The following is a 27,784-nucleotide window of genomic DNA, read 5'->3' as shown; positions in this document are numbered from 1 at the left end:
GTCATCTCCTCCTGTCTGCTGGCTGTCCTGCTACTACTGCTGGGAGCTGTGCTGCTACTGGTAAGGCACACAAACAAACCTTACCATCCCACCTACGAGCGTCATGCACTCATTATTTTATAGGGGTCACGAAGTATGTGAGGATGGGTTACCCCCCTCTGGAAGTTGGAGAATGTAGCTTTTTTTTTTACCTGAACCAGCTGTTTCCTGCAATCTAAAGGCATAACCACATACACTCATAGAAAAAAAGTGCTATCTAGAACCAAAAAGGTTTATTTGGCTGTCCCCATAGGAGAACCCTTTGAAGAACCCCTTTTGGTTCCAGGTAGAACCCACACTAAGGGTTCTACATCGAACTCAAGAGTTCTACCTGGAACCAAAAAGGGTTCTCCTATGGGGACAGCCGCAGAACCCTTTTAGAACCCTTTTTCTAAGAGTGTACCATACCAGGAATTAGCAACTTCACTCCACCCTGCTCAACACTAAAACTACAGTGTTTTTCCTTTCTTTCTATTCAAGGCACGGGCAAGATTGGGATTAGAAATGATGATCGTGTCTATTGAATTTAATGTTGTGCTCCTGCCCTCTCACTCAACCCAGGTTGGGATCATTCTGTGGCGGCCATGACATCACCACTGGACCTGGGATTCTGGGACAGTACTCATACTAACTTCCTCCACTCTCAGACCATGCCAGCACTCCTCAAGACCATTGTGTGACCATTGATGACGTGGATAGACATTTCACTGTGCATTTCTACATATTTATATACATAATAAACTAAGTAAATCTGCTACAATATGTAATCGAAGGTCTATGGAAACCTAGCTTACTCCAGCCTTTCTCCCTCCCTTCTATCTGATGTCATAATGTCTAACATTTCTTGGACCGCAACAGATAAAAACAATGTAAAATGTATTCGTACATTATAATTGTTAAAGGTCCAATGCAGCCATTTTTATCTCAATATCAAATAATTTCTGGGTAACAATGAAGTACCCTACTGTGATTTTTGTCAATTAAAATGGTCAAAAAGAAACAGAAAAAGCTTCTTAGCAAAGCAATTTCTCAAGCAATAATTTTTTCTAGGGCTGTCTGGGAGTGGTGTGAGTGGGGAGGGGAAAACTGAAAACTAGCTGTTATTGGCAGAGGTTTGGAACTCTTTCTTATTGGTCTATTAACTAATTTACCACATGGCCGTGTCACCAGACAGGCCAAAACTCCATCCCACCAAAACAGGTTGAAATTTCAGGCGGTCTTTTCAAACAGCTATTACACTAAAAGGGCATTATCATAATTTTCATAGTATTATTCCAACCTCATAGTGTGGAAATATAAAACACAGGAAAATCTAGTTTTTGACTGCACTGGGCCTTTAATTTAAATATATTTTGCAAAAGATTTATCATGAATGTTTGAATAAAATGTTGGCTTTTGGTAATTCAGATGACATTAGCCTTACACCAATTTCATATCTGTCTGAACTGAGGGTAAGCTTTTCACCTACATTTAGCACATGCATTGTTTATTAGATATACTACTGTTAGACCCCCCCAAAAAGACCAAACTACACCAGTACCTCCTGTTAAGGGTCATCCACACCAAAGACAATAACTAAAACGATAACTATAACAATAAATGATACATACAGTGGGGAGAACAAGTATTTGATACACTGCCGATTTTGCAGGTTTTCCTACTTACAAAGCATGTAGAGGTCTGTAATTTTTTTATCATAGGTACACTTCAACTGTGAGAGACAGAATCTAAAACAAAAATCCAGAAAATCACATTGTATGATTTTTAAGTAATTAATTTGCATTTTATTGCATGACATAAGTATTTGATCACCTACCAACCAGTAAGAATTCCGGCTCTCACAGACCTGTTAGTTTTTCTTTAAGAAGCCCTCCTGTTCTCCACTCATTACCTGTATTAACTGCACCTGTTTGAACTCGTTACCTGTATAAAAGACACCTGTCCACACACTCAATCAAACAGACTCCAACCTCTCCACAATGGCCAAGACCAGAGAGCTGTGTAAGGACATCAGGGATAAAATTGTAGACCTGCACAAGGCTGGGATGGGCTACAGGACAATAGGCAAGCAGATTGGTGAGAAGGCAACAACTGTTGGCACAATTATTAGAAAATGGAAGAAGTTCAAGATGACGGTCAATCACCCTCGGTCTGGGGCTCCATGCAAGATCTCACCTCGTGGGGCATCAATGATCATGAGGAAGGTGAGGGATCAGCCCAGAACTACACGGCAGGACCTGGTCAATGACCTGAAGAGAGCTGGGACCACAGTCTCAAATAAAACCATTAGTAACACACTACGCCGTCATGGATTAAAATCCTGCAGCGCACGCAAGGTCTCCCTGCTCAAGCCAGCGCATGTCCAGGCCCGTCTGAAGTTTGCCAATGACCATCTGGATGATCCAGAGGAGGAATGGGAGAAGGTCATGTGGTCTGATGAGACAAAAATAGAGCTTTTTGGTCTAAACTCCACTCGCCGTGTTTGGAGGAAGAAGAAGGATGAGTACAACCCCAAGAACACCATCCCAACCGTGAAGCATGGCGGTGGAAACATCATTCTTTGGTGATGCTTTTCTGCAAAGGGGACAGAACGACTGCACCGTATTGAGGGGAGGATGGATGGGGCCATGTATCGCGAGATCTTGGCCAACAACCTCCTTCCCTCAGTAAGAGCATTGAAGATAGGTCGTGGCTGGGCCTTCCAGCATGACAACGACCCGAAACACACAGCCGGGGAAACTAAGGAGTGGCTCCGTAAGAAGCATCTCAAGGTTCTGGAGTGGCCTAGCCAGTACCAGACCTGAACCCAATAGAAAATCTTTGGAGGGAGCTGAAAGTCCGTATTGCCCAGCGACAGCCCCGAAACCTGAAGGATCTGGAGAAGGTCTGTATGGAGGAGTGGGCCAAAATCCCTGCTTGCAGTGTGTGCAAACCTGGTCAAGACCTACAGGAAACGTATGATCTCTGTAATTGCAAACAAAGGTTTCTGTACCAAATATTAAGTTCTGGTTTTCTGATGTATCAAATACTTATGTCATGTAATAAAATGCAAATTAATTACTTAAAAATCATACAATGTGATTTTCTGGATTTTTGTTTTAGATTCCGTCTCTCACAGTTGAAGTGTACCTATGATAAAAATTACAGACCTCTACATGCTTTGTTAGTAGGAAAACCTGCAAAATCGGCAGTGTATCAAATACTTGTTCTCCCCACTGTAACTATAAATGTTGGCGAGCATCTACAGCAGCGGACCGTTTATCGTTTATTGTTCTGCAGTACACCTGCCAATCAACTGATCAACGCATCCTACTGCACACTGTAGGCCTATTAATAAGGTGGTAACAGATCATTGTTTCAGAGTGTGTTCATTATCATAGTGACAACTGCAAATAATACATCAATGTACATGTCATGAAAAATAATATAGAAATTAATATTAATAATGATGCTGTAGATTATGTATTAAACCACCCAGACACATCAAAGATGCAGTTGTCCTTCTGAACTGAGTTGCTGGACAGGAAGGAAACTGGATAGGGATGTCACCATGAGGCCATTGGGGATTTTAAAACAGCTACAGAGTTCAATGGTTGTGATGGGAGAAAACTGAGGATGGATCAACAACATAGTAGTTACTCCACAATAATGACCTAAATGACAGAGTGAAAAGAATAATACAAATATACAGAATATGCAACAAGGCACTAAAGTAATACTGCAAAAAAACATGGCAAAGGAATACACTTTTTGGCCTAAATGCAAAGTCTTATGTTTGGGGCAAATCCAACACAACACATTACTGAGTAACTGCCTCCGAATTTTCAAGCATGGTGCTGGCTGCATCATGGTATGGGTATGCTTGACATCGGCAAAGACTGGAGAGTTTTTCAGGATGAAAAGAAACGGGATGGAGCTAAGCACAGGCAAAATCCTAGAGGAAAACCTGCTTCAGTCTGCTTTATACCAGATACTGGGAGAGGAATTCACCTTTCAGCAGGACAATAACCTACAACACAAAGCCAAATCTACACTGGAGTTGTTTACCAAGAAGACAGTGACTGTTCCTGAATGGCCAAGTTACAGTTGACTTAAATCTGCTTAAATCTATGGCAAGACATGAAAATTGCTGTCTAGCCATAATCCCCCAACACCTTGACAGAGCTTGAAGAATAATGGGCAAATATTGCACAATACTTATCTAATCAAGGTATATAAATGTGGGAATTTTTCTTCCACTTTGACATTAGAGTGTTTTGTGTAGATCATAGACAAAAAATTACAATTAAATCCATTTTAATCCCACTTTGTAACACAACAATAGGGGATGTAGAATTTCTATAGGCACTGTAAATGCATTTTTATATGATTTGATTATTTCTATCAAATCAAAACTTGACTTCTTATGCAAATTAAAGGTTATAAAAGTATACCAGATTTTTTTTATAGAATAATTGCCATTTGTTTTGATGTTTCTATGACAATCAATGAAAAAGTAATAGCAAAAAAGAGATTAAAATGCAATTTTATATGAGTTGATTATTTCTATCAAATCAACACTTGACTTTTTATGAAAATCAAAGGTTGTAAAAGTAGGCAAGGCTTTGTTTTTATAATTTGAATTTTATTTGAGGTGTTTGTAATGATCAATGAAAAGGTTATTGCAGTAAACCGTTTATAAATATTGTTTTAAATAACAAATTGTGGAATAAACCACATCACTGAAACACTCAAGGGCACTTATAGCGATTGCATTTTCACCCCAGTAAAAAAAAAATATATAATTAATATATTTATATATACAGTACCAGTCAAAAGTTTGGACACACCTACTCATTCAAGGGTTTTTCTTTGTTTTTTACTATTTTCTACATTGTAGAATAATAGTGAAGACATCATAACTATGAAATAACACATATGAAATCATTTAGTGACCAAAAAAGTGTTGAACAAATCAAAATATAGTTTATATTTGAGTAGCCACCCTTTGCCTTGATGACAGCTTTGCACACTCTTGGCATTCTCTCAACCAGCTTCATGAGGTAGTCACCTTGAATGCATTTCAATGAACAGGTGTGCCTTGTTAAGTTCATTTGTGGAATTTATTTCCTTCTTAATGCATTTGAATCAGTTGTGTTGTGACAAGGTAGGGGTGGTATACAGAAGATAGCCCTATTTGGTAAAAGACCAAGTCCATACTATGGCAAGAACAGCTCAAATAAGATGAGAAATGACAGTCCATCATTACTTTAAGACATGAAGGTCAGGCAATCTGGAAAATGTAAATAACTTTTAAAGTTTCTATGATGAAGCTGGCTCTCATGAGGACCGCCACAGGAATGGAAGACCCAGAGTTACCTCTGCTGCAGAGGATAAGTTCATTAGACTGACCAGCCTCAGAAATCGCAGCCCAAATAAATGCTTCACAGAGTTCATGTAACAGACACATCTCAACATCAACTGTTCAGAGGAGACTGCGTGAATCAGTACACAAACCCACAGTACACAAACTGTACGTGAAAGAACTCAGCTTTTAATTTCGTTAGGTAGCTACTGCTTTGAAATGTTTCACCCACAGAACTAGAATCCTATTTAGTTTAATCTTCGTTCATAGTCTGCAGAAGAGATTGTTATTTTGAAACATCCAATGCATACGAATCATTAAAATGACAAGTCTTCTGTTCTCCACTGAGCACTGCTCTTTTTGTTTCGATTGCTAGTACACTATAAGAAAATATGTGTATGATTTTGACTGATGATTGTTGCTCATGTCTAACAGGGAGGTCCATATTGAGTGGTGCCCAAAAGTCACACAATCACTAGGCTCTGGCAGCAACACATTGCAGTGTTCAGACCTCATCATCGCAGTGGGCCCTAATGCTGCAGGTAAGCTCACCTGAGACAACTCTTGTCGCCTCTCTCTCGCTCTCTATGGCTGCTGTATGCCATAAGGAATGACAAGCATTCTCTCCCATTGCATTTCAGGGTTTCTGTCTGCATATGTGTTGAACGCTGAGAGCTGAGCTGCAGTGGGCTGTGTGTCACTGTGGAATGAGAGGAGTCGGGGCTCCAGTAGACAGAGCAGTGTCCCACTACCTGGAGAGCCAGCCTGTCTCTTCTACAGACACATGGACAACCCAGCAGTGAGTGGCCGATCAAACTCAACACACACTAACAATTGTGCATAGGATCAACCTGGACTCAGGAATAGATGTAACATAGTAAATGTAAATCCGGGACACTCCAATTAGTATATGTTACGTTTCGTATGGTATGTATTAATTTGTGGATGTCCATCATCCATTTCTTATGATATGTTACGAATTTGCTAAACGTATTATATGTTACGAATTCCAATTTGTTGTGGCTACAGTTAGCGAGGTGGCTAACTTTAGCGAGTTGGCTAACGTTAGCTAGGCTAGGGGTTAAGCTTAAGAGTAAGGTTAGGGGAAGGGTAAGCTAACATGCTAAGTAGCTAAAAGGTAGTAAGTAGTTGTAAAGTTGAACACGCTGCCTTTGGATTGCTAGACATTTGCGCTATACGCCCACTGCTTAAGTTGTCCGTGATGAGATTCGAACACGCAAACTTTAGATTGCTAGACGTTCGCGTTATATACGCCCACCCATCCACCCCGACCAAACACCCTACTTTCATTTTTGCCTTAAGTCATCTTCTGTCTTAAGTAACCATACCAAACAATGTGTTACGTCTAGTCTATGAGACCAGTCTGATAGGATACACTTAATGTAAGTAAGCCTTGTCCAACCCAGAACGGGGCAGGAACCTATTCTTGGACGCTAGTCTGTCTCAGAACGCTATTCAATCGCAGGACCTTAACCCCAAGTCAGCCCGATATTTGCTATGACTCGATCAGGGATCAAACCCTCAACCTTCCAATCTCAGAATGCACACTAACAACACATTTCATGCACCTATCTGGTGTACAGTGCATTCGGGAAGGTATTCAGACCCCTTGACTTTTCCCACATTTTGTGACGTTACAGCCTTACTCTAAAATGGATTACATAAAACATTTTCCTCATCACAATACCCCAAAATGACAAAGCAAAAACAGGTTTTTAGAATTAAAAATAAATACCTTATTTACATACACTACCAGTCAAAAGTTTGGACACACCTACTCTTTCAAGGGTTTTTATTTATTTGTACTATCTTTTACATTGTAGAATAATAGTGAAGACATCAAAACTATGAAATAACACATATGGAATCATGTAGTAACCAAAAAAGTGTTAAACAAGTCAGCTTTGCACACTCTTGGCATTCTCTCAACCAGCTTCATGAAGTAGTCACCTGGAATGCATTTCAATTAACAGGTGTGCCTTCTTAAAAGTTAATTTGTGGAATTTATTTCCTTCTTAATGCGTTTGAGCCAATCATTTGTGTTGTGACAAGGTAGGGGGGGTATACAGAAGATAGCCCTATTTGGTAAAAGACCAAGCCCATATTATGGCAAGAACAGCTCAAATAAGCAAAGAGAAACAACAGTCCATCATTACTTTAAGACATGAAGGTCAGTCAGTACGGAGATTTTCAAGAACTTTGAAAGTTTCTTCAAGTGCAGTCGCAAAAACCATCAAGCGCTATGATGAAACTGGCTCTCATGAGGACAGCCACAGGAATGGAAGACCCAGAGTTACCTCTGCTGCAGAGGATAAGTTCATTAGAGTTACCAGCCTCTCAAATTGCAGCCCAAATTAATGCTTCACAGAGTTCAAGTAACAGACACATCTCAACATCAACTGTTCAGAGGAGACTGCGTGAATCAGGCCTTCATCAATCAATCAATCAATCAAATGTATTTATAAACCCCTTTTTACATCACCAGATGTCACAAAGTGCTATACAGAAACCCAGCCTAAAACCCCAAACAGCAAGCAATGCAGATGTAGAAGCACGTGGCTAGGAAAAACTCCCTAGAAAGGCAGAAACCTAGGAAGAAACCTAGAGAGGAACCAGGCTCTGAGGGGTGGCCAGTCCCCTTCATACTGTGCCGGGTGGCGATTATAACAGTACATGGCCATTAAGGCCAGATTTTTCTCCAAGATGTTCAAATGTTCATAGATGACCAGCAGGGTCAGTACATCAGGAGTAAATGTCACTTGGCTTTTCATAGCCAGGCATTTAGAGGTTGAAATAGCAGGTGCGGTAGAGAGAGAGAGTTGAAAACAGCAGGTCTGTGACAAGGTAGCACGTCCGGTGAACAGGTCAGGGTTCCATAGCCGCAGGCAGAAGAGTGGAAACTGGAGCAGCAGCACGACCAGGTGGACTGGGGACAGCAAGGAGTCATCAGGCCAGGTAGTCCTGAGGCATGGTCCTAGGGCTCAGGTCCTCCTGGGAGGGGAGGGAGAGAGAGAGAATTAGAGGGAGCATACTTAAATTCACACAGGATTTGGTCGAATTGCTGCAAAGAAACCACTACTGAAGGACACCAATAAGAAGAGACTTGCTTGGGCCAAGAAACACGAGCAATGGACATTAGACCGGTGGAAATGTGTCCTTTGGTCTGGAGTCCAAATTTGAGATTTTTGGTTCCAACCGCCGTGGCTTTGTGAGACGCGGTGTGGGTGAACAGATGATCTCCGCATGTGTATTTCCCACCGTAAAGCATGGAGGAGGAGGTGTTATGGTGTGGGGGTGCTTTGCTGGTGACACTGTGATTTATTTAGAATTCAAGGCACACTTAACCAGCATGGCTTTCACAGCATTCTGCGGTGATACGCCATCCCATCTTGTTTGGGCTTAGTGGGACTATCATTTGTTTTTCAACAGGACAATGACCCAACACACCTCCAGGCTGTGTAAGGGCTATTTTACCAAGAAGGAGAGTGATGGAGTGCTGCATCAGATGACCTGGCCTCCACAATCCCCTGGCTCAACCCAATTGAGATGGTTTGGGATGAGTCGGACCACAGAGTGAAGGAAAAGCAGCCAACAAGTGCTCAGCAAATGTGGGAACTCCTTCAAGACTGTTGGAAAAGCATTCCAGGTGAAGCTGGTTGAGAGAATGCCAAGTGTGCAAAGCTGTCATCAAGTTAAAGGGTGGCTATTTTGAAGCTGGTTGAGAGAATGCCAAGAGTGTGCAAAGCTGACTTGTTTAACAATTTTTTGGTAACTACATGATTACATATGTGTTATTTCATAGTTTTGATGTCTTCACTATTATTCTACAATGTAGAAAATAGTAAAAATAAAGAAAAACCCTTGAATGAGTAGGTGTGTCCAAACTTTTGACTGGTACTGTAAGTATTCAGACTCTTTGCTATGTCGCTCGAAATTGAGCTCAGGTGCATCCTGTTTCAATTGATCATCCTTGAGATGTTTCTACAACTTGATTGGAGTCCTCCTGTGGTAAATTCAATTGATTGGACATTATTTGGATAGGCACACACCTGTCTATATAAGGTCCCACAGTTGACAGTGCATGTCAGAGCAAAAACCAAGCCATGAGGTCGAAGGAATTGCCGTAGAGCTCAGAGACAGGATTGGGTCGAGGCACAGGGGGAAGGGTACCAAAATATATCTGCAGCGTTGAAGGTCCCCAAGAACACAGTGGCCTCCATCATTCTTAAATGGAAGAAGTTTGGAAGCACCAAGACTCTTCCTAGAGCTGGCCGCCCGGCCAAACTGAGCAATCGGGGAGAAGGGCCTTGGTCAGGGAGGTGACCAAAAACCGAATGGTCACTGACAGAGCTCCAGAGTTCCTCTGTGGAGATGGGAGAACCTTCCAGAAGGAAAACCATATCTGCAGCACTCCCCCAATCAGGCCTTTATGGTAGAGTGGCCAGACAGAAGCCACTCCTCAGTAAAAGGCACATGACAGCCTGCTTGGAGTTTGCCAAAAGGCACCTAAAGGACTCTCAGACCATGAGAAACAAGATTCTCTGGTCTGATGAAACCAAGATTGAACTCTTTGGCTTAAATGCCAAGCGTCACGTCTGGAGGAAACCTGGCACCATCCCTACGGTCAAGCATGGTGGTAGCATCATTCTGTGGGGATGTTTTTCAGACTGGGGAGAAGGTTCCCCTTCCAACAGGACAACGACCCTAAGCACACAGCCAAGACGTCCTGAAGCCACTCCTGCGTTAAGTCTCTTAATGTCCTTGAGTGGCCCAGCCAGAGCTCGGACTTGAACCCGATCGAACATCTCTGGAGAGACCTGAAAATAGCTGTGCAGCAACGCTCCCCATCCAACCTGACAGAGCTTGAGAGGACCTGCAGAGAAGAATAGGAGAAATTCCCCAAATACAGGTGTGCTAAGCTTGTAGCGTCATACCCAAGAACATTCGAGGTTGTAATCGCTGCCAAAGGTGCTTCAACAAAGTACTGAGTAAAGGGTCTGAAAACGTATGTAAATGTGATATTTCCGTTAAAATAATAAATAAATAAATTACATAAATTTATAAAAACCAGTTTTTGCTTTGTCATTATGGGGTATTGTGTGTAGATTGATGAGGGAAAAAAACAATTTATTAAATTTTAGAATAAGGCTGTAACATAACAAAATGTGGAAAAGGTCAAGGGGTCTGAATACTTTCCGAATGCACTGTATATGGAACTTTAAGGTGTGTTTCAACAATATTTTAATTGCTTCTGAAGTCAGAGTGAAACACTGAGATATGCACCTCAGCAATTACAGCAGATTCTTTAAAGGATATTATTGTTTTCTTTTTGTAGGTTCTAATATGCCAAAGCACTTGTTACATTGCTGAGGACCAGCTGTTTCAATGGACAGAAAAGGTAATGCTCTTGTGATTGTATTGTCGTCTTGTAGAGGTTGATGCCCACTGCTTGATATGAATACATTACGCAGATGTAAGGTTATAATTGGGGAGCTATGGTGTCCAAAAACCATTTGTCAGCAATGGCTAAAGGTCTCTCACTGTCTGCTTTTCTCCCTCCTTCCCTCTGTACTAGGTGTTTGGCTGACTCCAGAATAGAGGGCTCAATGTGATGGTGCTTTCAGACAGCCCTGTGGCTGAGTACAAAACGCCAGACTACCTCTACGGTAGCACCATCCCCTTCCTACGCTCCTTCAAGAGCAGTGCCTACAAAAGCCAGGCCCTCTGCCCTGCAGTAGAGCAGCCCAACATCCTCACTGGACTGCCAGCTGCAGGTACCGCCATACTGTCTCTGCTCTCCATGGGTTCAGGAAAAACGTCATGATCATTCTTGGATTATTTTCACACAGAATGACCCAAATTGTAAAATTAATCTCTATTCTTTCCTCAGTACTGAGCCACTGCCAAGTCCATCAGATTCCAGCTGTTCTGTACCAATGTTACACTGATGTCATCAGCCCGGACTCAGTCACCATGGAAACCTGCAAACCTGCTCTGACAAGTCTAAGCAAGTTGGTTAAAGTGAGTACTGTACACAGGAGGCTGCTGAGGGGAGGATGGCTCATAATTCCTGGAACAGAGTGAATGGAATAGCATCAAACACATAGAAACCATGTGTTTGATGTATTTGGTACCATTCCACTAATTCTGCTCCAGGCATTACCACGAGCCGTCCTCCCCAATTAAGGTGCCACCAACCTCCTGTGGGACTGTACAGTATCCAATATCCCAGTATCATACAGTGAGGGAAAAAAGTATTTGATCCCCTGCTGATTTTGTAACTTTGCCCACTGACAAAGAAATGATTAGTCTATCATTTTAATGGTAGGTTTATTTGAACAGTTAGGCCCTCTGTAGCTCAGTTGGTAGAGCATGGCGTTTGCAACGCCAGGGTTGTGGGTTCGTTCCCCACGGGCGGCCAGTATGAAAAAAGTATGAAAATGTATGCACTCACTAACTGTAAGTCGCTCTGGATAAGAGCGTCTACTAAAATGTAAAATGTAACAGTGAGAGACAGAATAACAACAAAAAAATCCAGAAAAACGCATGTCAAAAATGTTATAAATTGATTTGCATTTTAATGAGGGAAATAAGTATTTGACCCCCTCTCAATCAGAAAGATTTCTGGCTCCCAGGTGTCTTTTATACAGGTAACGAGCTGAGATTAGGAGCACACTCTTAAAGGGAGTGCTCCTAATCTCAGCTTGTTACCTGTATAAAAGACACCTGTCCACAGAAGCAATCAATCAATCAGATTCCAAACTCTCCACCATGGCCAAGACCAAAGAGCTCTCCAAGGATGTCAGGGACAAGATTGTAGACCTACACAAGGCTGGAATTTGCTACAAGACCATCGCCAAGCAGCTTGGTGAGAAGGTGACAACAGTTGGTGTGATTATTCGCAAATGGAAGAAACACAAAAGAACTGTCAATCTCCCTCGGCCTGGGGCTCCATGCAAGATCTCACCTCGTGGAGTTGCAATGATCATGAGAACGGTGAGGAATCAGCCCAGAACTACATGGGAGGATCTTGTCAATGATCTCAAGGCAGCTGGGACCATAGTCACCAAGAAAACAATTGGTAACACACTACGCCGTGAAGGACTGAAATCCTGCAGCGCCCGCAAGGTCCCCCTGCTCAAGAAAGCACATATACATGCCCGTCTGAAGTTTGCCAATGAACATCTGAATGATTCAGAGGAGAACTGGGTGAAAGTGTTGTGGTCAGATGAGACCAAAATGGAGCTCTTTGGCATCAACTCAACTCACCGTGTTTGGAGGAGGAGGAATGCTGCCTATGACCCCAAGAACACCATCCCCACCGTCAAACATGGAGGTGGAAACATTATGCTTTGGGGGTGTTTTTCTGCTAAGGGGACAGGACAACTTCACTGCATCAAAGGGACGATGGACGGGGCAATGTACCGTCAAATCTTGGGTGAGAACCTCCTTCCCTCAGCCAGGGCATTGAAAATGGGTCGTGGATGGGTATTCCAGCATGACAATGACCCAAAACACACGGCCAAGGCAACAAAGGAGTGGCTCAAGAAGAAGCACATTAAGGTCCTGGAGTGGCCTAGCCAGTCTCCAGACCTTAATCCCATAGAAAATCTGTAGAGGGAGCTGAAGGTTCGAGTTGCCAAACATCAGCCTCGAAACCTTAATGACTTGGAGAAGATCTGCAAAGAGGAGTGGGACAAAATCCCTCCTGAGATGTGTGCAAACCTGGTGGCCAACTACAAGAAACGTCTGACCTCTGTGATTGCCAACAAGGGTTTTGCCACCAAGTACTAAGTCATGTTTTGCAGAGGGTCAAATACTTATTTCCCTCATTAAAATGCAAATCAATTCATAACATTTTTGACATGTGTTTTTCTGGATTTTTTTGTTGTTATTCCGTCTCTCACTGTTCAAATAAACCTACCATTAAAATTATAGACTGATAATTTCTTTGTCAGTGGGCAAACGTACAAAATCAGCAGGGGATCAAATACTTTTTTCCCTCACTATAGGAGTGATACAATGAACACATTTGTTTTCTTAAGAGCGGTGTGTATCTTCCTTTTGCTGATCTCTCGCTCTCCCTCCCTCCCCGCACCTTTAACCACCAGTTGGAGCCTTGTCCGAGTGCAGACGTCCTCCCAAAGGTTTGCCAAAATCAACGAGGCTCAGAGTAACCTGTATACCTAAATATGGAGGGTTTATTTTTACCCAATAGGCTTTATTTGTCTTTTATGTAAACTGTAAAATAATATGCAAGTAATGTTACATTTCAAGAAATAAAAAGTCACCCCCAAGATAACATTTTTTAAAATTGATCTTCGCTCTTAAATTGAATACGACATTTTGGTATGAGTAGCCAAATAAAGTTCTCCAACACATTCTACGAAATGATATTTAGTGAAGACCAGCTCCATTTGTTCTACAGTGACAATTTTGTTCCAAAAGTCCCTTTTGTCATAAGGAGAACATTTGCCTGAAGAACCCATAACTTCAACCATGATGGTTTTTCTACCATTTTCCAACCTGCAGCTTGATCTACCAGATGGTGACATGATGGTATAACAACCTGATGGTGGCAGTATGACACCAGACCCGAGTTTATATACTATTTGAAATCTTTCAAAGAAATTGAATGTTTTCTTTAGCCAGCCTGAAGTGCCAGTGGCGTGGGGTTTGCACTTTTCAATTGGTTCAATTGCAACAGACAAGCTCAATCAAGCACAGATGAGGGTTTGAAATGATTTCAAATAGTATTTGAACCCAGGTGTGTATTGCACAAAATGCCAATGCTGATTATGTCTACATTTTCCGCATTGGTGTAGTAAAAAAATAAAATAATTGGCACCTAAACAGGTTGAGGCAGGTTTACACTGCATATTCTGTTTGTTGGAATTATACTTCGAAATGTAAGTGTGTGTACATTCAGATTTCACTTTCACTTGGTACTCTTTTTGTCTGACTTTGCGACAAGATATTGTACCAATTCACCTCATTCAACATAACATGGTAAGTTGCTAAAATCTTTTAGCATAACAAGGACATTGACATTGCGATTTAACGCCACTGAAAGTGTTTTTCTTGTCTTATATACTGTTTATTACCATACTGTGATGACAAACTCACTGACACATTTAAACTTGATAAACAACTTACTAATACTACTTTACAATAATAGGCGTACATTTCCAGGTTGTCAAAATTCGAAGGGTGCGCCTAATTTCAGTTTGAGATCAAACAAGCAATAATCATTGTACCATTTAAAGCGGTGAGAAATATATTTTCTATGTCATATTTTCAGCTCTTTGAAGCTGGTGTACAAAACCGAAAGTAAAAAGAGCAAAAATGAAACTTGAAACATGAAACATAGAACAGATCTACGGCTTCTCAGACTTGCACTCACATTTGTACGTGAATTTGGTCGGGTCGCCCAAAAAGCTGAAGGGTATAATTGCGGCCCGCAATTCGGACCGTTCCTGCATGTGGGCATTCCTGCATCTGCCCTTACGAAAAAAGATTGCAGTCAGAGTGCAGTATAACTGCAGTACACTGCAAATGCTTCATCCAAAATACCACTGTCGACTGTGGTTACTGCAGTTTCAAAATTACTATCTTTTTTTGTAAAGGTGCAGGAACCCCTTTTTAAACACTACCGGTCAAAAGTTTTAGAACACCTACTCATTCAAGGGTTTTTCTTAATTTTTTACTATTTTCTACATTGTAGAATAATAGTGAAGACATCAAAACTATGAAATAACACATATGGAATCATGTAGTAACCAAAAAAGTGTTAAACAAATCAAGATATATTTTATATTTGAGATTCTTCAAATAGCCACCCTTTGCCTTGATCACAGCTTTGCACACTCTAGGCATTCTCTCAACCAGCTTCACCTGGAATGCTTTTCAAACAGTCTTGAAGGAGTTCCCACATATGCTGAGCACTTGTTGGCTGCTTTTCCTTCACTCTGCGGTCTGACTCATCCCAAACCATCTCAATTTGGTCGGGTGATTGTGGAGGCCAGGTCATCTGATGCAGCACTCCATCACTCTCCTTCTTGGTAAAATATTCCTTACACAGCCTGGAGCTGTGTTGGGTCATTGTCCTGTTGAAAAACAAATGATAGTCCCACTAAGCCCAAACCAGATGGGATGGCGTATCGCTGCAGAATGCTGTGGTAGCCATGCTGGTTAAGTGTGCCTTGAATTCTAAATAAATCACAGACAGTGTCACCAGCAAAGCACCCCCACACCATAACACCTTTACGGTGGGAAATACACATGCGGAGATCATCGGTTCACCCACACCGCGTCTCACAAAGACACAGGGTTTGGAGCCAAGAATCTCCAATTTGGACTCCAAACCAAAGGACAAATTTCCACCAGTCTAATGTCCATTGCTCGTGTTTCTTGACCCAAGCAAGTCTCTTCTTCTTATTGGTGGCCTTTAGGAGTGGTTTCTTTGCAGCAATTCGACCATGAAGGCCTGATTCACACAGTCTCCTCTGAACAGTTGATGTTGAGATGTGTCTGTTACTTGAACTCTGTGAAGCATTTATTTGGGCTGCAATTTCTGTGGCTGGTAACTCTAATGAACTTATTCTCTGCAGCAGAGGTAACTCTGGGTCTTCCATTCCTGTGGCGGTTCTCATGAGAGCCAGTTTCATCATAGCGCTTGATGGTTTCTGCGACTGCACTTGAAGAAACGTTCAAAGTTCTTGAAATGTTCGTATTGACTGACCTTCATGTCTTAAAGTAATGATGGACTGTCGTTTCTCTTTGCTTATTTGAGCTGTTCTTGCCATAATAGCCCTATTTGGTAAAAGACCAAATCCATATCTTCTGTATACCACCCCGACCTTGTCATAACACAATTGATCGGCTCAAACGCATTAAGAAGGAAAGAAATTCCACAAATTAACTTTTAAGAAGGCACAATTAATACCTGTTAATTGAAATGCATTCCAGGTGACTACCTCATGAAGCTGGTTGAGAGAATGCCAAGAGTGTGCAAAGCTGTCATCAAGGCAAAGGGTGGCTATTTGATTTGTTTAACACTTTTTTGGTTACTACATGATTCCATATGTGTTTTTTCATAGTTTTGATGTCTTCACTATTATTCGACAATGTAGAAAATAGTAAAAATAAAGAAAAACCCTTGAAGTGTGTTCTAAAACTTTTGACCGGTAGTGTACTTCTATTGGTCAATTTTTAAGCTAAGTCTCCGGTACACAGGTGGGAGGCGGGGGCGCTCCAGTGCAGTAGGTGGCGATAATGCACCATAACGTTGGATGCCAACTGCGATAAATCCCATAGAAGAAAAGAAGAGGCGGGGGCGACAATGGTAACTAACTAGCTAGGACACCAGTAGTCAGTTTCCTTCAGGGAAAACGGAAAACTAGCTGTTATTGGCAGAGAGGTTATCTCTTACTTATTGGTCTATTAACTAATTTACCGCTTGATGATGTAACCAGGCAGGCCAAAACTCCAGCCCACCAAAACGGGCAGAAATCTTTTCAAACAGCTCTTACACTAAAATTACATTATCATTTTCACAATTTCCCAGTATTATTTCAACCTCATGGTATGGAACTATATCTAAACACAGGAAAATCACGTTTTGGACTGCACTGGGCATTTAAGCACAGGAAGCATAAAAATAGTGCACATAGAACGGGTCTACCGCTTCTCAGACTTGCTTTGAATGAGAATGACAGATCTATAACTCACATTTCTACATGAATTTGGTTGGTCACCCAAAAAGCTGCCTACTGCACTTTATATTTATATTCTATCAAATGTGTGTTATCTAAGACCCAATACAGTTCACTAGATACAGTGGCAATAAAAAGTATGTGAACCCTTTGGAATTACCTGGATTTCTACATAAATTGGTAATAAAATTTGATCTGATCTTCATCTAAGTCACAACAATAGACAAACACAGTGTGCTTAAACTAATTACACACAAATTATGGTATTTTTCTTGTCTATATTGAATACATCATTTAAACATTCACAGTGTAGGTTGGGAAAATTATGTGAACCCCTAGGCTAATGACTTCTCCAAAAGCTAATTGGAGTCAGGAGTCAGCTAACCTGGAGTCCAATCAATGAGACGAGATTGGAGATGTTGGTTAGAGCTGCCCTGCTCTATAAAAAACACACAAAATTTGAGTTTGCTATTCACAAGAAGCATTGCCTGATGTGAACCATGCCTCGAACGAAAGAGATCTCAGAAGACCTAAGATTAAGAATTGTTGACTTGCATAAAGCTGGAAAGGGTTATAAAAGTATCTCTAAAAGCCTTGATGTTCATCAGTCCACGGTAAGACAAATTGTCTATAAATGGAGAAAGTTCCGCACTGTTGCTACTCTCCCTAGGAGTGGCCGTCCTGCAAAGATGACTGCAAGAGCACAGCGCATAATGCTCAGTGAGGTTAAGAAGAATCCTAGAGTGTCAGCTAAAGACTTACAGAAATCTCTGGAACATGCTAACATCTCTGTTGACGAGTCTACGATACATAAAACACTAAACAAGAATAGTGTTCATGGGAAGACACCATGGAAGAAGCCACTGCTGTCCAAAAAAAACATTGCTGCACGTCTGAAGTTCGCAAAACAGCACCTGGATGTTCCACAGCGCTACTGGCAAAATATTCTGTGGAAAGATTAAACTAAAGTTGAGTTGTTTGGAAGGAACACACAACACTGTGTGGAGAAAAAAAGGCACAGCACACCAACATCAAAACCTCATCAAAACTGTAAAGTATGGTGGAGGGAGCATCATGGTTTGGGGCTGCATTGGTGCCTCAGGGCCTGGACAGCTTGCTGTCATCGACAGAAAAATAAATTCCCAAGTTTATCAAGACATTTTGCAGGAGAATGTAAGGCTATCTGTCCGCCAATTGAAGCTAAACAGAAGTTAGGTGATGCAACAGGACAACGACCCAAAACACAGAAGTAAATCAACAACAGAATGGCTTCAACAGAAGAAAATACGCCTTCTGGAGTGACCTCAACCCGATTGAGATGCTGTGGCATGACCTTGAGAGCGGTTCACACCAGACATCCCAAGAATATTGCTGAACTGAAACAGTTTTGTAAAGAGGAATGGTCCAAAATTCCTCCTCACCGTTTTGCAGGTCTGATCCGCAACTACAGAAAACGTTTGGTTGAGGTTATTGTGCCAAAGGAGGGTCAACCAGTTTTTAAATCCAAGGGTTCACATACTTTTCCCACCCTGCACTGTGAATGTTTACACTGTGTTAGTTTAAGCAGACTGTGTTTGTCTATTGTTGTGACCAATTTATGCAGAAGTCCAGGTAATTCCAAAGGGTTCACATACTTTTTCTTGCCACTGTATATTACTATTGCAACTAAAACTGATTTTTCCTTTGATTCACACATTAAATCTGTCTAATATAATATATCACTGCTGTTGCTCTCTTGGCTTCTCAGGAGCTGATCTCTGGAATGTAATCTAACTGCTTTTGTTCTTATTTTTGAAGAGATAGAATTTGGAATGTGGTTTCACTGATGTCACTACAAATACAGTAGACGACTTGAGGCCTGTCTAAAAACATCCTGAAAAATAACTAATTGAGAGCAATTTGATGTCGCTGTGACCTTTTAAAGGTCTATGTCCTTTATTTAGTCAAATTTGTCATAACATGATATCTGTCAGTTTTATTTTGTTATAGTTAATAAGCCTTACTGCCAGTGACAGCTAAGGAGGAAGAAGTGTGGAGAACACAAAATGGCAAGTAGGGCTCCTCCCTCCCTCGGTAAGTTCTGTGGTAATGTTGAGGTTATACAGTGCATGTAAAAAAAAATATATATATATATATTTTCCATTTGAGGAGTGCCTCAGGAATACACTAAGCTCTTTCTTTAACAGGGGAGACCCACCATCGGTCAGAGATGAATATTGTGCTAATTGGGGGAAGAGGGATGTGGGGTATAGAAGCCAGCGGGAAGAGTTCGATAGGAAACACCATCCTGGGCAGAGACATTTTTGAGACGGGAAGAAGAACTGCCCAATGTGTGAGTGGACAACGGTATGTGTATGGGAGACAGATAACTGTGATTGACACCCCAGGCTGGTGGTGGGGTTATCCTGTAGATAACACTCCCAAATTGGATCAATTGGAAATCATGAGAAGTGTATATCTATGTCATCCTGGACCCCAAGCCTTTCTCTTGGTCATTCCCGTGGACACTGCTTTTCAAAACATTGACAAAAGATCGTTACAGGAACACCTGGAGCTATTCAATGAAAGAGTCTGGAGACACACTATTGTGCTGTTTAGTACAATCATTCCCCCCAATCACAGAAGTTTACAGAAACACATAAGAGATTGGCCGGATCTTCATTGGCTTATTAAGAAGTGTGGGAACAGGTATCATGTTCTGAATGTCAATAGCGGGGGTGATAGCACCCAGGTCACAGAGCTGCTGGAGAAGATAGAAGACATGGTGGCAGGAAACGATGGCAATCATTATGAGACAGACCCAGCTCTTTCAGAAGAGCTGGAAGAGAAGAGATTAGCAGTGAATGAAGTAGCCAAACAGATGATGGCTAAGGTACAGAAACAAAGGACCAGACTCAGAGCGCTGATCAAAGGTGAGCTTAAATCTGTGTGAAATACTAAGGACAAGATTGAATGAAACCTGAAATAGCATTATAATTTACATATACAGTGAGGGAAAAAAGTATTTGATCCCCTGCTGATTTTGTACGTTTGCCCACTGACAAAGAAATTATCAGTCTATAATTTTAATGGTAGGTTTATTTGAACAGTGAGAGACAGAAAAACAACAATAAAATCCAGAAAAACACATGTAAAAATGTTATGAATTTTTTTTTCATTTTAATGAGGGAAATAAGTATTTGACCCCTCTGCAAAACATGACTCAGTACTTGGTGGCAAAACCCTTGTTGGCAATCACAGAGGTCAGACGTTTCTTGTACTTGGCCACCAGGTTTGCACACATCTCAGGAGGGATTTTGTCCCACTCCTCTTTGCAGATCTTCTCCAAGTCATTAAGGTTTCGAGGCTGACGTTTGGCAACTCGAATCTTCAGCTCCCTCCACAGATTTTCTATGGGATTAAGGTCTGGAGACTGGCTAGGCCACTCCAGGACCTTAATGTGCTTCTTCTTGAGCCACCCCTTTGTTGCCTTGGCCGTATGTTTTGGGTCATTGTCATGCTGGAATACCCATCCACGACCCATTTTCAATGCCCTGGCTGAGGGAACAAGGTTCTCACCCACGGTACATGGCCCCGTCCATCGTCCCTTTGATGCGGTGAAGTTGTCCTGTCCCCTTAGCAGAAAAACACCCGCAAAGCATAATGTTTTCACCTCCATGTTTGACGGTGGGGATGGTGTTCTTGGGGTCATAGGCAGCATTGCTCCTCTTCCAAACACGGCGAGTTGAGTTGATGCCAAAGAGCTCGATTTTGGTCTCATCTGAACACAACACTTTCACCCAGTTCTCCTCTGAATCATTCAGATGGTCATTGGCAAACTTCAGACGGGCCTGTATATGTGCTTTCTTGAGCAGGGGGACCTTGCGGGCACTGCAGGATTTCAGTCCTTCACGGCGTAGTGTGTTACCAATTGTTTTCTTGGTGACTATGGTCCCAGCTGCCTTGAGATCATTGACAAGATCCTCCTGTGTAGTTCTGTGCTGATTCCTCACCGTTCTCATGATCATTGCAACTCCACGAGGTGAGATCTTGCATGGAGCCCCAGGCCGAGGGAGATTGACAGTTCTTTTGTGTTTCTTCCATTTGCGAATAATCGCACCAACTGTTGTCACCTTCTCACCAAGCTGTTTGGCGATGGTCTTGTAGCCCATTCCAGCCTTGTGTAGGTCTATAATCTTGTCCCTGACATCCTTGGAGAGCTCTTTGGTCTTGGCCATGGTGGAGAGTTTGGAATCTGATTGATTGATTGCTTCTGTGGACAGGTGTCTTTTATACAGGTAACAAACTGAGATTAGGAACACTCCCTTTAAGAGTGTGCTCCTAGTCTCAGCTCATTACCTGTATAAAAGACACCTAGGAGCCAGAAATCTTTCTGATTGAGAGGGGGTCAAATACTTATTTCCCTCATTAAAATGCAAATCAATTTATAAAATTTTTGACATGCGTTTTTCTGGATTTTGTTGTTGTTATTCTGTCTCTCACTGTTCAAATAAACCTACCATTAAAATTATAGACTGATCATTTCTTTGTCAGTGGGCAAACTTACAAAATCAGCAGGGGATCAAATACTTTTTTCCCTCACTGTAGTTTGCATAAGACATGAGTACCCACCCCCTCTCTTACCTCAGAGCATTTGATCTGCATCCTCACTGTAGCTTTTTGATTTATTTTACATTTGAAAGGAGAGGCAACTAGCCCAACATACCTCAGGCTTGTGATTGTTGGGGCACAATGGGCTGCCAGGAGCTCAGCAGGAAACACCATTCTGGGGGAAGGTGTGTTTGACGTTGCTGGTAATACAAGAAGAACAGTGCACTGTGTGACAAGACATGGTGAAGTAGCAGGGAGGCAGCTTATGGTGGTTGATACACCAGGCTGGTACTACAATAATTCTCTACAGAACACCTCCAAGATGGATAGGTTTGAGATAGTGCGCAGTGTGTCTCAATGTCCTCCAGGACCTCATGCGGTCCTTCTGGTGATTCCCTTTGCAACAGCATTCAACAAATCATATAAGAGAGCTGTTGAGGACCACATGGGTCTCCTCACAGATGCAGTCTGGAAGCACACGATTGTGCTCTTCACACGAGGAGACTGGCTGGGAGACACAACTGTTGAGCAGCGCATTGCGAGTGAAGGGAAGGGTCTTCAGTGGCTCATTGAGAAATGTGGTAACAGATACCATGTTTTTGACAACAAGAATCGAAGTGATGGAACACAGGTAACCGAGCTGCTGGAGAAAGTAGAGGAGATGGTGGTAGAAAACAGAGGTTGTCCTTATGAAATTGACAGAGATGTTTCAGCAGACTTGGAACAGAAAAAGAGGGCTGGAGAAGAAAGAGCTCAAAAGATCATGATGAAGGTGCAGAGACAAATGACGACACTCAGAGAACTGTTTAGAGGTGAGTCTATTTGAATTCTAAGCATAAAACTAACAGAATATGCCTACTTTCACCCCTTCTACAATCATTGTTTATGTTTCCTCTGTGGACAAACATTTGTGCATATCTCCTAGGTAAAAAAAATAGCCATTTGTTATTGATTTAGTTTGGAATTATTTAGTCTTTGTAAACACCCTTGAGTTTAGGAAATAGAAGAAATTTTTTGTTTTTTGTAACAAGAGAAAGCAAAAATAATAGATTTAATTTTTAAGGGGAGGAACAAATAATCTCTGAGGATGAGTTGAGAATTGTACTTGTTGGGAGAAGAGCGGCTGGGAAGAGTGTGGCAGGAAACACAATACTGGTTGGAGAGTTGTTTCCGACAGCTTTGACCAAGGTATGGAAACTTCAATTCACCCTGCTCTATATTCCTTCAGCTACTGTATGAGTGCAACATACTTTGACATTTTGGATCCTCCTGTCCTTTAACTGTAAATATTATTTAAAGTGTCTATCATTAAAGTGGAAATTAAAGCCCAGGAATTGTTGCTTTAATGCTAGGGAGTTTGTTGAAATAAAAAATATAAAGCGATGTTTGTTTATGACATTCCCCTGTTGGTAACTCCTAAACACAGGTAAAGTTATTTTCTACTTAATTATTCTGATTATAAATTTTTTGTTTTTGATATATTTAGGAATTCAGAATTCAAAACAGAACTACACTGTGTGTAATACAACAAAAGAGAGTTGCTGGGATGAAGCTCAAAGTTGTAGATACACCAGGCTGGTGGAAGAGAACCCCACAGGATGCACGAGATTGGGTTCAAGATGAAGTGGTGCGCAGTGTGTCTCTCTGTCAACCTGGCCCCCATGCTTTTCTTCTGGTCATTCCCATTTCTGCACCATTTTCAGAGGGAGACCTCAAAGCAGTAGAGGAGCACCTAGGGCTATTAACTGAGAAAGTCTGGAGACACACAATGGTGCTGTTCACCTGGGGAGATTAGCTAGGAGACCGAGCCATTGAGGAATACATTGAGAGAGAAGGAGAGGCCCTCGAACAACTCATTGAAAAATGTGGGAACAGGTATCATGTAATTAACTGCCATGACTGGGATGATGGCTCTCAGGTCACAACACTGTTGAGGAAGGTAAAGGAGATGGTTGTACGTAACAAAGGGCAACATTTCGCCATTGAACAGAAGAGTAGGCAGAAGCCAATGCTTCACTGGTTAGCAGGAAAGGGCATGATGACTGAAGAGGAATGGAACAAGAGAGAAGAGGAACTCATAGAGCGGATGTTGAAGGCAGTGGTGGTAGAACCAGAGGAATCTAAATTGCCATTTGTACGGAGGAAGAAAAGTATTGATGATGGCGTCATCCCCAGCAGTACGTTTGACATTAGATTTTCCAAATCTGTTAGTTTCTATTATCTTAGAAATGCTTATTTGAATTCGTAACATTTCTTGTTGGGTATTCCAGTCAAAGGGATCTTCTAACAGTGTTTGTTATCCTGTGTTTCAGTGAGCTGTGAGACTCCCTCTGAAGTTGGGAGTTCCTACATAAATTATGGAGCACATGCCAAGGTGTCTGAATGGAGAGTGAAGAATGCTGGGAGATCTGCGGAATCCTCTGGGCACGGCACTATGAGTTCAACAGTCAGTTACATGGGCGAATCTCTGGACCAATGGGAGAATCTTGTCAAGGAGAGTCTGGTGGACGGCAAGATAAAGGGAAGGATGTTGGATAGTCCTGCTAAGTCAGAGGCCCACACATATGAGGTGAAAACCAAACGTAGGCACTCACATTGAGCATAGCTCAAATTGACAATACTAAGAGTAAGAAAGTACTACCTACTTTTGAGAAAATACATAACACAGCTCTTGCCTTGGCTTGACACATCTGGGGCATAATATCAGGATCTCATCTGAGGATTGCCATAAGCAAGTTCACTTTAGAAACATAATTTCTAACAGGATCTTTCAGCTTTGTCATGGGAGTTTCTTGATGTTCTTTTTAGTTAAAGACGGTGGCAGGTTACATGTGTCTAATGATATGTTGTATAGATACGCATGTGATGCTCAACTACTGTATGACTCTTTCAACATTCCACTGAAAAGATTGAGAGCTGCAAATAATTGTGTTCCTAATGTTTTGTACACTCAGTGCATGTTGACAGAGATGGGCAATATTTCTGTTACATGTGGCCTTCTGAGTGGCGCAGCGGTCTAAGGCACTGCATCGCAGTGCTAGAAGCGTCACTACAGACCCTGTTTCGATCCTAGGCTGTGTCGCAGCCGGCCACGACCGGGAGACCCATGAGGCGGCGCACAATTGGCCCAGCGTCGTCTGGTTTAGGGGACGGTTTGGCCGGCCGGGATGGCCTTGTCCCATCGCGCTCTAGCGACTCCTTGTGGCGGGCCGGGTGCATGCACGCTGACTACGGTCGCCAGCTGTACGGTGTTTCCTCCGACATATTGGTGTGGCTGGCTTCCGGGTTAAGCGAGCAGTGTGTCAAGAAGCAGTGCGGCTTGGCAGGGTCGTGTTTCGGAGGACGCATAGCTCTCGACCTTCGCCTCTCCCGAGTCCGATATCACAAAAAGGGGTAAAAATAAATAAATAAAATAAAATATACATATAAAAATATATGTTCCTTTATTATTTTCCCCTAACCCTACCATCCCTCCCCTAATTGGAGTAAACTAATGGACAACAACACTTAGGCTTCTACTTCCAGCTTATACATACTATATACATTTTACGACACAATATATTTTACAATAGTTGTCTTTTGTTTGTTTTAGTCCCATCCTTCAGCTCCACTCAACCCCTCCCATCTATCTCTGAACACCATCCAGTTTTGATTTGTATTTGCCATATGTTTTTCAACTGTGCTGTGATGTTTCACAAAAGTTCTGAACCTTTCTATTCTCATAGATTCTACATATTGTACATTCATTTTTTTAGCTAAGAGTATTATTATATTATTTAATCGATTTGACTATGACTTTTTAAATCACCCAGCAGTGCTATTTATAGAGGGGGACATAACTTGGCAGGGATCTGGGGGTCCTCCAATTTTGGGGGGCGTCTAAAGCACATTTCCTGCATTTCTACACAATCTAATATGACCCATGACCCTTCTAGCCGTCTCTATTTAGAACAACAAAAAGTAAGCAAAAATGGCCACAGTCATCAAGCTAGGTAACAGATTATTAAATATGTTTAAGTGATTGATAAGTTGAACTAGATCCATGATAATTCAATAATCAATATTGTGTTGCACCTTTAACCAATAGCCTAACAAATGAACAACTCTTACAAATAAAGTACAAAGACCATTTTGATTGTCTTTAAGACATCCTCTATATCAAATTTCAACCAGACCGCCCAGCCAACCCGAGCCGCCTACACGCCCAACCCCCACCAGTCTAGTCAATAACTCAACTCTCTCCCCAACACAACTTCCTTCCCATCTTTTTTTTGTGTCTCAAGGGAAAGGTTTGGAAAACAAAAGTTGAATGAAAACACACATAAACAGTAAACCCTCCATATAATTCATATTGATGGGGAATATATGATCTATTATGCGCATTTGCTTACATTATTAAAAACTATGGAGGCCTTGACAGCAGAAAGTTCTCAGAAACCTGCAACCACAATTGCCACATTGTCTTTTAGACATGTCTCGTTTTTATTGTCTGACACCTCACCCCCTGATACGGAGTTCGTGGGAAGACAGCATTAGGAAGAATACTTTGTTGTTGCTAGGGCAAGTTCATGGTCAGGGGTAAACATCACGCTATGGGAAGGCAGTGCTAGTATAAAAAGCAGAGATTGTTTTAGACACTTTGCAGAACTTATGAAGAGCTATACAAATCCTGTTGACTCTGTATTAACTTCTGCCTGCAATTGCATAACTAAAGATATTTTACATATACTCAGAAGCCGTTGTCTGTGTCATTTTCTAAAGTTTAAAGTTTGTTTAAGAATAAGAGAATATCAGCACTGTGCAAAGAACCCTCAACAATATCATAGGCCTAATAGTACTGTAGAGCTCTTTTTACTTGCACACAATATAGCTGGGTCACCCCGTCCTGGCCCCAGGGATCCACGGCCCTGTAGCGCCCCAACCCAACACACCCCACTCAGCTTTAGGATCTTAGTGAAACATTCATTATTGGTTTCAGGTGTGTTAGGCCAAGGCCAGAGTGACAACAGTACAGCAGACCCTCAGGGCCAGGACTGAGCAGCCCAGCAGCTTGGGATTACCTAAATAGGTATCTCCCCTGACGTGGGCATGTTTTCAATACAGACACCTTTTGTCGTACAGTATTCTATATAAGGCATCCAGACCTTATGAAAGTTGCACAGTATACCCTTAATCTTAAAACAAATCTAGTGATACTGTATGTCACTTGACATTTCTTCCATACATTGTGGCAGGATAACCAACCTTCCAATTAATGGCAATGCATTTATTAGCCACTATAAATGCTAGGTTACACAGTTTCTTCTGATAACAGTCTCCAGTATCGACATTTCCAAGCAAACAAAAACAGGGAGAAGGGAGAATCTATAGACATGCGGAGATAAAAGAACATACTCTATGCCAGAATTCAGCCAGCCTTCACAAGACCACAACATATGCAAATATGTCCCCTTTTGTGCTTTACACCTCCAGCAGAATAATGCAATTTTGGAGTGCATGATATTCAGTTTCACTGGCATATAGTACGTTCTATGGATGGTCTTAAACTGCAGTAATTTATGTCTGAGATTATATGAACATGACTGGGCATTCTAACATATCATCATCAATAGCGTCTCCCAGGTCTTCCTCACGTTTTTGTTTTACATGTTTTGTGTCATCGGGAAAAACCTCTATCAACCCTTGATACAGTTTGGAAATCAACTTTGGAGGTTTGTCAGACTGCCTTAAAATAACATCTGGCTTGTCCAGTGTTTGCTGGACAGAGAGAATAAAGTGTTGTATCTGCAACAATTCACCTCACCTCTGTCACAGACTGGTCTTCCCTGGCTGCCTGACTCTGCTGAGACCTCTGTCACCATCTGACCCTCCTAAAATGAGGCATGACAAAGAATGACCTTGGTGTGCATTTATAGATTGATTCTATTCTTGGATAATATAATGGTTCAATAGTTGAAATGACCATTATTCCCAGATTCCAGGCTGTAGCTTTAACCTTAAGCTGCTGTAGGTCTACCCATCAATTCAAGATGGAACTTTGTATTATTCATTTACATTTTTTTTGTTATTTAGCAGA

The 27,784-nt window shown here is 41.7% G+C and overlaps 2 pseudogenes across 2 annotated transcripts; both read left to right on the top strand.

Moving 5' to 3' along the window:
• Positions 1 to 623: 623 nt before the first annotated feature.
• On the top strand, positions 624 to 13,594 carry LOC311136278 (proteasome assembly chaperone 1-like; annotated as a pseudogene). Its single transcript has 7 exons — positions 624 to 715; positions 5,819 to 5,925; positions 6,025 to 6,182; positions 10,740 to 10,802; positions 10,980 to 11,178; positions 11,295 to 11,425; positions 13,516 to 13,594. The product of its transcript is annotated as a proteasome assembly chaperone 1-like (transcript).
• Positions 13,595 to 14,268: 674 nt separating this feature from the next.
• On the top strand, positions 14,269 to 24,307 carry LOC311135966 (GTPase IMAP family member 8-like; annotated as a pseudogene). Its single transcript has 7 exons — positions 14,269 to 14,413; positions 19,108 to 19,191; positions 19,305 to 20,030; positions 21,801 to 22,520; positions 22,772 to 22,896; positions 23,195 to 23,885; positions 24,021 to 24,307. The product of its transcript is annotated as a GTPase IMAP family member 8-like (transcript).
• Positions 24,308 to 27,784: the final 3,477 nt, after the last annotated feature.

This window comes from Coregonus lavaretus (assembly GCF_964263955.1).
Source record: "Coregonus lavaretus genome assembly, chromosome: 10".
NCBI lineage: Eukaryota > Metazoa > Chordata > Actinopteri > Salmoniformes > Salmonidae > Coregonus > Coregonus lavaretus.
Note: the sequence above shows the minus strand (reverse complement) of the source record. Positions and strands in the feature narration are given on the sequence as shown.